General features: G+C 51.9%; 1 long non-coding RNA gene across 1 annotated transcript; it reads right to left on the minus strand.

The window, feature by feature from the left end:
* LOC122495076 lies at positions 1–9,765 on the minus strand. Its single transcript, XR_006300327.1, has 3 exons — positions 7,617–9,765; positions 4,915–5,018; positions 1–4,736 (listed from the first exon to the last, which is right to left on the minus strand). It is a non-coding gene; the product is annotated as an uncharacterized LOC122495076 (long non-coding RNA).
* Positions 9,766–11,631: the final 1,866 nt, after the last annotated feature.

Consider the following 11,631-nt stretch of genomic DNA (forward strand, 5'->3'; position numbering starts at 1 on the left):
GCAAGTAAGAGTTCAGAAGATTTATCTTGACTTAGTGGCATTTGTAAATCACTATATCCAACAGTAGCTGAAATACTTCTTTCTCAAGTGAACGTGGAGTGTTCATAAAGTTGGCCTATATGGGGTCAAAAACTAAGTATCAACAAATTTCCAAGGATTGAACATATAGAGGGAGGTTTTTTTTTCCTGAACACAGTGGAATTAAAGCAGAAACTAATAAAATATCCACAAAATCTGCAATTATTTAGAAATAACATAAAACATATGGTTACGTGACGAATGCATCAAAGAAGAAACAACCAAAAAATTAGAAAACAGTTTGAAATGAATAGTAATTAAAGTGGAGCAAATTAAACTTTATGGAATGTGGTTAAAGCAGGGCCGAAGAGAATGTTACAGCATCAACTGTTTACATTAATCAGTAAGATGTAACAACAGTGATTCAAGTTTCCATCCTAGAACCAGAGAAGCAGAAAGCAAGTTAAATCCAAAATAGAAATGACAGAAATCAGAAATAGAAAATAGACAGCACAGAAAATCAACAAAATTAAAGTTAGATTTTTAAGAGACTGATACGATTGATAAATGTCTACTGAGATTAATCGTAACATCAAAAGTGAAAATTCAAATTACTACCAATATCAGGGGGAAAGGAGGCATTGCTACAGACCAGGAATTGTTAAAAGGATAACAAGTGATTATAAACACCTTTTCAGGAAGAAAATTGCAGATGCAAATAGTTTTCCTGGTGAATTTCATCATACACATAAGCTATTTTACCCGTGTTCCACAAACTCTCAGAAAATAGAGAGGGGACAGACTCTCCTAATTCATTCTATGAAGTTAATACCACCTTCATACCAAAACATAATAATAAAGAAATGTACAGATTAATATACCTCAGGAAAACAGATATGACAATCTTTAATCTTTTAGGAAATCAAAACTTGTCACATGCAAAAAGGTAACCAAGAATGGCCAAATGGAATTTGTAGCAGGAATTCGAAGTTGGTTTAATATTTAAAATCAATCAGTGTAATTCACCACCTTGAGAGAATATGCACATCTCAAAGCTGTGGGGAAGTAATTGATGAGGCTTAACACAGCTTTCAAAAAAATCCCTCAGTACGGTAGGAATCGGAGGGAATTTCCTTCATCCCAAGGCAAAGCAGGGTTAAGGAGTTACCACAAGAGATTATGCCTTGGGACACAGACTTTTAAGCCAGAGTGGATTCTGCGCCCCACTGCAGTGCAGCTTGGGTCCTTGCACCCGGGAGAGATTGCTCACGGTCAGCTGTGTGGTTTGCCACAAGGCTAAGACAAATGCCCCACGGGATATGCTGGCAACCGCTGATCTCTGTCCTACACCTTCTGAGGACACTGGAGCCCAGGGTGGCCTGTGGGTGCCTTATGAGTGCTACCAATTCAGACCTAGTAGGCAGCGTGTATGATGCTTAGAGGTGTGCCAAGGTGCTGAGCGCCTGACTATAAAAATGGTCGTCCATGATGCCCCACATGATGAGGGGGCACCATAGTCGGGTGGTGAATGCATGAGCTCTGCAATCAGACAGACTGGGTTCAAATCCTGGCTGCACTGCCACATGGGGGACCTGAGCAAGGTTCTAAGGGTTAAATGCTGTTTGTAATTTGTAAAGTGTGTAAAAAGAGGTGAAGAGAACCCGCCTGCATGGAAGGGATATTGTGGGGTACGGCATCTGGGCACATTAGGGCACCCCACCCGCCCCCACCTCAGGACATTTTGCAACCCAGCCTGTGATGCTTGGGACTCACGCTTTTCCAGGACCGCCACAAAGGAGGTCTGTCTTGCTCCAGGACTGGCACCAGTCTCCTTAGGAAAGAGCCCAACCTCATACCCTCCCTCCGTCAGGTTCTCTCTTACACTGACCTAGAGCGAGCCAGGCCCCCACCGCAGCAAGACGCAGCTTGCCCCAGTGCTGGGCTCTGAGCAGGCTCTGCTTCCTCTGACCCCGGGACAAATGGCCAGTGGACCCAGAGGCAGGGATGGCCACAGCTACGGTCCTGGGCCAGGTGCCGAGGGGGCTGTAGACCCCAAGCCCCGGCGGTCCCCGGGCCGCTGGCAAGGAGCATCTGCAGTCCTGAGCTGTGCCCGCAGAGTGCAGGGGCACATCTGGTCCCCAACACCTGCAACCAGGTGCGGCTATCCCAAAGGGACGGCAGAAGGGACACCGGCCCTGCCTTTTTGCTCTCTAGTGCCCTTTCTTCCACTCATCCTGGCCAGTCCTTTCTCTGTCACACATTCCAGGGAGGAGTCACCAGCATCAGGCTGAACAGTGCATGGTTTGCCTCGGGAGAGGCGGTAGTTGGGAGGCACGTCAAATTACGTATATTCGTTCACAGGAGCAGACGTGAACACGCTGCTCTAGGTGGGCAATTTGTTAAAGCAAGCTTCTGCCCTTCCGCAACCCAGCTCCTGTCCCCTGACCAGCTGGCACCCACCCATTCGTCCAGTCCCGGTGTTCCTGCCTCACTTCTACCGATACCTCAGTTTTCACTGGCCAGTCCATCACAGATTCCCTGTCACTTCCACTGAAGCAGTCAGTGCATCCGCAAACATGACCTCCAGCCTCTTTTGGAATTGGCCGTAACCAACATGGGCTCGGCTCCCCATTTCCAGGCATTCACCTCCTGATTCCCCCGGGATCCGCTGTGAGTTATCTCCTCCTGACGCAGGAAAATTCGGTGTGCAACACGTCCAGTCTCTACTAGTCCACTGCATTTACGACCAGGAGCCCTACCCCCAATTCTGAGCCTTTCCTTGAGCCTAGGAGCCACCCCTCAGTCACATTCGGAGGCCCTGATGGGCAGTAGCAGAGAGGCACTCTCCCCAGTGTCTGTCTGTACCAGTCGATCCGTAACTGGTTTCGCAGTTACCTGCTTTCCAGCGGTCAGGACCTCAGCCACCTGGGCTTCCAAGCAAGCCTGCCTTTGCCTCTGATGAAACTGATATGGCCACAAAGCCCCTCCCAGGGTCCATGTGACATGCCCCGCCCGCCGCCGATAGATTTGCTAGCTCTCACCCTATGGGCAATCTGGCAGTCCCAGTACAAGCTCTAGATTTAACCTCTACTGACGCACAGGCACCCAGTGGGAGCACAGCTCGGTCGGCTTCTGCACGCCTGACATGCCCACGTTCCCCCTTTGGCATCGGTCAGCCGGGCTTTGGTGGCACCTCCGGGGTTGTCTCCATTTGCACAGCTGCTGCTCCCCGTGACCTGGAGCCATCATCAGGACGCCCAGCCCTAGGCACGGCTCAGCTTTGGCTAACATCACTCCAGGCCCCTTTCTTTGCAAGGGACCCGCAGCTCTTTGGGTAAGGACGCTCTGGGGTCAACGTTGTCCGCCACCCGCCCCAGCTCCATGTCTGAAGCGCTCAGCTTCAGGAAAGGCCTGAGGGCCACACCCGGGCACCTCAAGTCTTGTTGGGGAGGCCGAGGCCTGAACATCAGAGTCCTGCCAGCCGGTAGCACCTCTGTTTCATCTGCAGAGAATAAGGCTCCCCTGGGAGACACGTTCCTTCTTGCCCCACGTCAGACCACCTGGAACCCCCAGGCACCCACACCTGTTCCTACTGGAGGAGACGCCATCATTGACAACACACGTGCCTGACGACACTTCTGCTCCTTCCTGTGTTCCAGGCACCCGACCACCATCTGCTGCAAACGCATCCCTGCAGTAAGAGGGCAGCACCGCACCTGCGTGTGGAGGTTCTCCTAGTCCCACCTGGAATCAGAGCACTTGGGTTCCACCTGGCCGGAGCACAGGGACACTTCCAGTGAGAGGGGCCGGGACAGTAACTGTGGTGGAGAATCAGTCATCCTTTCGGCGGCCGGCCAGCACCCTTGGGCCCCATATGACCACAGCAAACCAGTCACTATTGGAGAAGCCTGCACCCCTGAGAAGAAACACATGTCTGGAGATACTTCTGTCCCTGCCTTCTGTCACTCCTCAGGACCGGCTGGCCAGGGCACCACATGTGTGGCTGGAGGAACTGTTGTCCATGAATACAGTCAGGGCGCCTGGGGTCCACAGGTCCACAGGACGGGGAGTGTAGTAGTGGGACAGGACAACCGTAGGGTTTGGGGACACTTCTGTTTCCAACATCGCTCAGAGCAGCTGGCTCATGGCCAGAGCACATCTGTTGCAGTCAGATGGGACAACATCACTTTTAGGAAGACATTTGCAGTCTTGCCCTCAGTCGGAACACCTGGGCCTTCCCAGCCAGGATCCCCCCCCCCCCCCACCTTGACTTCGTAGAAGCCACCACCACGGAGAAAACACCTGTGCTTGGGGCACTTTTTTACGAACTTTTGAGCAGGTCATATGTGCCTCTTCAGTGGGTCCGGCCAGGAGCAGCCTTGCTTTGGGGTATCCTTGTCACCTGCCCAGGGATTCCTTGGGGACACAAGCGTGGAGGCAGCAACCCAACCATTGTCTTCTCGGGCAAGAATAGGATCTCGGCAACCAGGAAGCAAAATCCTCCTCTCCAAATGGCGGGCAACCACCGTCCCCGCCTAATGGATTTTCTGTGCTGGGAACGGTCTCAGGCCCAACTAGTTATATCAAACAATCTTAACCTGTGTTTCATTTCCCTAGAGCAAGCGGGAGCCCCACCAGCTCAGTGTTTGTGTAGGTATCGAAGATTGTGGATTCCGCTGAGACTGGCCAGAGGTCAACACACTGCCTTGAAAGGTCCACTGTGGAGAGAAGGGAGAGATCTATGAATATCAAGCGTGCGACACTCTGGTTTTGACTGTTGGCTTGGAAGAATCCAGCTCTAGGCCAGTTTTCCTCTAGTCTCAAAACTGGCAGGACACCCACTGCTGCCTACAGCTGTCCCTCTCCTCTTACCCATTGGCTTCAACGGGTCCTTACCTTCTTTCCCAGATATAATATCCTCACACATACGTCGTTCTTGTCCAGTTGTCCTCCGCTTACGTATTTGGCGGCTTTAACTCAACGAGGGAGGAAGAATTGACCTGTGGAGGTGGCGATGGGTTGAGGTGGCGATGGGGTGAGTCTGCAAAGCTCCGGGGCCCAGGAAACAGGGGGTGGAGGTGCCCCACTACTGACAGCATGAGCTGCCCTCCGAAGTCTGTGCGGTGAGTGTGAGGGACAGCAGCCCAGGAGAAAGCCAGGTGCAGACGGGGGAGATGGGGCGCGACTCTCTCTCTCCTCTTCCTCCTGTGCTTCTCCGAATACCTGCCCCCACTGGAGGCCACGTCACCCTCACCAAACAAACCACACTGTTCAACTTTAGTCATTTAGAAATAGTCTTGGAAGCATTTAGAATCTTGGACTCACTTAGACATGAGTCTTCCTTAAATTTTGACTCTGCCAATAATCCCCACGCGTTCACGCTTTGCACAGTGAGCTCGGGCTTGGCGGGAAACAGGAAGACTCATGCCTGCTTTATAATTTTGTAAAATTTAAGTCGGGGGCCAACCTACAGACATTGCGCTCATGCTGCTTTAAAGAATCAGAAATGGTTGTCTTTTCAGGTTAAACCACTGCATAAGTTCTATTTGGAAAACCGACACGTCTTCCCCTCCTCTGACCCACGGAACTATCAAACTGCAAGATATACAAAGTCACTCAAGCTTGGCTCACCTTAGAGTCATGCTGTGTGGCCACTAGACTTTCCTGCTGAAAACAGAATCTTTTCTAACACATTTCCAACCCACGGAAACCAGCTTAAGATGGGGGAAAGAAAAAAACGCCGGCATGTCCCTCAGTCTCGTACGTATATGTTATTAAACATTCGTTTGGTGGTGACTCTGTCCTACACATCGCGGTTGACCCTAGTGATACAGGGTTTACAGGTGTCCCTTGCTGCACAGGAATGTACAATATGGTGAGAGTCGGATGAGTCAACCGAATATCACACGGGAGGGGCAGTGGTGGGGGTTTCGGAGCAGGTAGGAAGGACATAAAACGAAGTCTGGGACGGATGGGACATCAGTTACACCTCAAGAAGAAGAAGGAAGTGGCCAGGTAGACACGGATTACTATCAGGCTGGGGAAATGCCACATGAAAAGTCAGGGAAGGAAGAGCAATCATGACCCAGTGGACACCAGGTAGAATGTTTTCTGCGACTACAATATAATTAAAGTAGAATCAATAAGAATATGAGTAAGAATTCTCAAATATTCAGAAAGAATGCAAAACACACTTTTTCATCACGAATGTGTCAAAGAAAAATAAGGAAAATTGGAAAAAAAATTTCATTTTTTTCATGTTTATTCATTTTTGAGAGAGAGAGAGAAAGAGACAGAGACAGAGTGCGAGCTGGGGAGGGGCAGAGAGAGAGGGAGACACAGAATCTGAAGCAGACTCCAGGCTCTGAGCTGGCAGCACAGAGCCCAGCACGGGGCTGGGACTCAGGACCGTGAGATCATGACCTGAGCCGAAGTCGGACACTTAACCCACTGAGCCACCCAGGTGCCCCAGGAAATATTTTAAACTGAATGATAATTAAAGGAGACCAAATAAAACTGTGTGAAATAAATAACACAGCTAAGCAGAATGCTTCAGAGAATTTTGCAGCTTTAAGTGTCTATATTAAAAAACAAGAATAATCAAAAACAATGGTTCAAGATTCCGTCCTAAGAGGAGCTAGCGTATATTAAATCCAAACGAACTGGAAATGAAGAAATAATAAACCTAAGAGTAGAAATAGAGATTACACAGCCCTGGAAACTAAGCTAAAGGAGGCATTTTTAAAAGGTTGATGAAAATTTATAAACACCTACTTAGACTGCAAAAGAAATCAGAAAATTCAAATTAGCAATACTGCCAATATAAAAGGGGGTCTGACTGGCCATCTGCAAGACAGGAAAATGATAACAAGAGATCATAAACACCTTTCAAGGAAGAAATTTCCACCTCCAAGGGTTTTCTTTCCCCCCGGATGAACTCTATACAATCTAAAATGACATTATTTTACCAATGTGACACAAATCCTTTCAGAAAGGAGAGAAGGAAAGTTTGCTAAGTCATTCTAGGTCCAAATCGCAGAAGAGAAGAAAATTACAGGGGCACCTGAGTGGCTCAGTCCGTTAAGCATCAGACAGTTGATGTGGGCCCAGGTCATGATGCCACAGTCGTGGGATCCAGCCCCGCATCAAATTCTGTGCCAATAGTGCACAGCCTGCTTGGGATTCTCTCTCTGCCCCTCCCCACTTGCACTCTCTCTCTCTCTCTCTCTCTCAGATTAAATCTATAAACTCAAAAAAAAAAAAAAAAGAAGGAAAAGTGCCTCTAGGCATAGAACACATGATTGCCCATGTAGAAAATCCAAAGGCACGTACAAAGAAACTATCAAGAAGCACGCAATGAATTGAGTTTCCAGTATAAAGGCCAATACACAACAGGCAATTGTTTTGTCTGTGTACCAGCCAAGACCACCACGTGCATACGGCCCATTGCACAATATATGTGTATATGCACACATCACACTTGTCACTGGGAAATATTGGTAAGTTGTCATTTTCAGTCAGGACCCTGACAGCCGGTCTACGGAATTACTGTAAGTGATGTGGGTGCCCTTGGGTGAGGCTTGAGACCCTGCACCCACCTGCCGTCTATCGCCTGTCCTTGTACCCGCGGGGCCATTCCCAGACGGCTGTGTGGTCGGCGGTGCGTCTTCATTGGAAAGAAAAGCCTGACGGTGCCGTGCTGACAGCTGTTGCTCTCTGCAAAGGTAAAAGTAAGAAAGAGAAATACCAGGCGTGCAGATTGAAAGGGAAGGAAAACTAGCTCTATTCATAAAATCATGATTCATAGGAAACATTATATATTGTAGAAAATCTTAAGGAACCTACAGGGAAACTATCAGAAGTGAGGTGATTTTCACAAGGTCCCAGGCCACAAGATCATATAGAGTATTTCCTGAAAACCACCAATGGACTACTGAAAAATGAAATTCACAAACCCCATCGAGTACTTACAAATTGGCAAAAGCCGTGGAAGACCTAGAGTCCCAAAACCATAGAGCAGTGGCTTCAAACTTTCTCGAAAAAAGCCCGATAATAAATATATATTATAGCTTTGTGGATGACAGATCTCTGTCACATATTTGTCTCTCTCTCTCTCTCTCTGTGTGTGTGTGTGTGTGTGTGTGTGTGTGTGTGCGTGCGCGTGCGCGCGCGCGTGCAGGGGTGTTACAACTAAAGTTGCCAGCACGGTTCTTAGCTCTGGGGTCTTACAAACACAGGCCATGTGTGGAATCTAGTCCACAGGCCTCAGTGTTATCCTAGTACCAAATATTGCCGAGAGAAAATTCCAAAGCCCTGAATAGATGGAGATACAGAGCATCTTTGCCGCCTGGATAAGTTAGCGTTAGTAAACTGCCCAGTCGGACTAGGATTCCGAAGCCTGGTCTATGGACTGATTCTAAGAACTGTCGGTGCCTTCCGGGCAGGAGTTCCCGGGGCAGGGGACCCTGGGCCCCTCCCCCTCCCCCATGTGCACCCCTGTCCCAGCACCTGGGAGAAGACGCCTCACTGACAGCCGCGGGGTTTGCTGCGCGACTCAGTTCCGGGAGCAACCTGCCACCGAGATGTTCTGACCACGCGTGGCCCCGCCCTCATCTTCTGAGAGACGGAGGCCCGGTGTGCCCAAGGCGCACTTGCAAGTGCCCCCGAGTTGGCCCTCCGGGGCGCTCATCCATCACTCGTGTGCCCCGGCGCCGAGCGCCCTAAGGACCATCGAAACAGAACAAACGAAGTCATTCGTGACGTGCGCATGACGAGGACTCGCCAGGATCTGATGGTTCCAGGTGTGCCAGGCAGCCCTGGTCAAGCCCTGGCAGGGCCGCCACCACCTGGGCGAGCCGAGGCAAGTTCCGGGCCTTGAAGACCGTGTGCCCACATGCGTAGAGCTAAGTGAAGAGGCCCTGCCCTCCCGGACCGGCTGACGTGGGGGCGGCGGGCGGGCAGGTCGGGGCACCTGGGTGCCACCGCAGGATCCCGGCGGCCCAGCTGCGGGTGCCGCGGGCTCAGCTTCCCCGGGCGGCCGCGCCGCCGCCGGCTCCGGGATGCCGGGCCACCCCGTGAAGCATCTGGAGGTGGCTGTCCCGGGCCCTGGGCCACCCGCACGCGGCGGCGGGGCGCCGGCCTAACTGCTGTCCTCTGCGGCGGCGCTTGGAGAGACGCGCCCGGGGGCTCTGGCGCCCGGGGCCGCTCTGTCCCGTGTCGCTCAGCACCTGGACGCTGGCCCCGCTGCCGCCTGCCCGGCGATCTGGGGTTCTCCCTCCCGGGGCCAGCTCCCCCACGTCCCCCTCATCCGGCCGAACCTGGCTGGCCCCGCCGCTGAGCCCGGTCCCCCATCGGAGGGTCCCGGCTGCCGGGACTCGCGTGCGACAGGCGCCGCCCTCGGGGACCCAAGGGAAAGGGCGGAGGACCCAGGGCGCTGAGGCGGCGGTTGGGCGCCCACGCCGCGGTCGTGGCCGGTTCCACCGAGCGAGGCGACGCCTGGTCCCTCCAACTGCAGCCCGGTGCGCGCGGCCAGAGGCTAGCGAGTCCCGCGGGGCCAGACCGTTGGCCTCGCCCTTTGCCCTCGTCCACTTTTCTGGAGCCCGTGCGTGGCCCCCTGCGCGCCCGTTCTCTGTCAACCCGGCCGGGTGGCCCTCGCGAGCCTGGGGCGAAGGGCGCGCTGGCCGCCGAGGGGTCGCAAGCTAGGACACCCCGCTGACTTTTCTACAGAGTCCAGGGATTCGCCCGCAAGCGGACGGCTCTTCGTGACACCTTGTGCAGGCAGCTCCCCCGCCCGCCGGTGCCCCCCAGTGTCCCCATGGATCCTGGGTCACCCCTGCCCCGCCCCTCACCTCGGATGCTTGCAGCCTCCTGGGCCTGCACCCCTCGCTGTTGGGTCGCCCCCCAGAGGCCGTATCTGACCCCGCGGCCCCCCTCGGGGTCCCTGCTCGGTGAGCAGGCGGGACTCCCAGAGAGAAGCCACTGTGTCTGCTGGCACCTCCAGTGTGTTCGCCGCTCAGGAAGGATAAAGATCCTTCCCCAAGGGCGCAAATACTCTCCTCGGCCAGCCCTCCTGCCCCACCGGGGGAGAGGAACTTCTATGAAGCTCTGCTGTCCCAGTCACTCTCCCAGACCCTCTTCCAAAGGAGGCTGACCTGAGAGACACCTGGAAGGGCGAGGACGAGGATGAAGTGGCAGTGGCAGTGGCAGGATGATGAGAGAGGGGCCACACCAGAGCTGGAGCACATCCCATCCACCTCTAAGTCCTTGGAGACCACATCTTTCTTTCTTTTTTTTTTTTTTTTTAATTTTTTTTCAACATTTATTTATTTTTTTGGGACAGAGAGAGACAGAGCATGAACGGGGGAGGGGCAGAGAGAGGGAGACACAGAATCGGAAACAGGCTCCAGGCTCTGTGCCATCAGCCCAGAGCCTGACGCGGGGCTCGAACTCACGGGCCGCGAGATCGTGACCTGGCTGAAGTCGGACGCTTAACCGACTGCGCCACCCAGGCGCCCCGAGACCACATCTTTCTGGTGAACTCCTGGCTTTAGGGAAACCTCCATTTCTAAGAATACTCTGTGGTAAGGGTAGATGAATTCCAGACCATGGGTCAGGTATATGTGTCATCTCCGGACCCTCCAAAACCTCATCACATGTCCGGAGATGACAGCCAAGGAAGAATTCTAGAAGACACCTTTGGTGCAAAAAGGTGGTTTTATTAAAGCACAGGACCGGGCCCGTGTTGGCAGGAAGGGCTGCGGTGGGATTGTGTAGAAAGGCTGGTTATATATACCATGGACTTGAGGGAGGTAAAGTCACAAAAGGGAAGTTTCCAAGGACTTTCATAAAAGTCAAAAAAGGGAAGTTTCCAAGGACTTTCAAATGCTAAAGACTCAGAGATCAGTGCAGGCCTGCTGTTGCCAAGCTAAGGTGGTTTTTCCTCTAGCAAAGCATTAACATCAAGTAGGTAGAGAGTCCCTGGAGAAATGTTTTCCTCTGCCAGCCTCAAGTATTTGTCAACGGGCCCCAGGGTATAAGGAAATTCAACACTGTCTGCCATTCCCTTCTTGCCTTTGTTCCCTACATCACTCTGGAGGGGAGGGTGAGGTTGGGGCTCCAGGAAACTGAGTCTATAGGGCTCTGGAGATCCGCTGGCTGGCCGTTGATAAGATTGCCTTTTTCTTGTAATTTACTAAGATATGTGTAAACTAATGAAGACCCCCCCCCCCCCACCTCCATCCTGCAGGACCGTGATCTCTATCAGTTAACCATTTGTTTTCTTTCCTTTCCTTTGGTCTGGGGCAGCCAGCAGTGACTAAGGGATATCACACAGATCCCACCTGTGGGGGTGGGGTGTGCGAGCTTGTATGTTGCCCTCATCCTGCCTTATGCTCCCCCATCTCATATATATATTCCTTTTTAGACACATTACAAGAACAATAAGAGATTCACATTCTTTTTAAAATTTTACCTTTCATTTTATATGTATGTTTAATGTCTTTATTTTTTTTTTAATTTTTTTTTTTTCAACGTTTATTTATTTTTGGGACAGAGAGAGACAGAGCATGAACGGGGGAGGGGCAGAGAGAGAGGGAGACACAGAATCGGAAACAG

This window comes from Prionailurus bengalensis, chromosome E2 (genome assembly GCF_016509475.1).
Source record: "Prionailurus bengalensis isolate Pbe53 chromosome E2, Fcat_Pben_1.1_paternal_pri, whole genome shotgun sequence".
Lineage (NCBI taxonomy): Eukaryota > Metazoa > Chordata > Mammalia > Carnivora > Felidae > Prionailurus > Prionailurus bengalensis.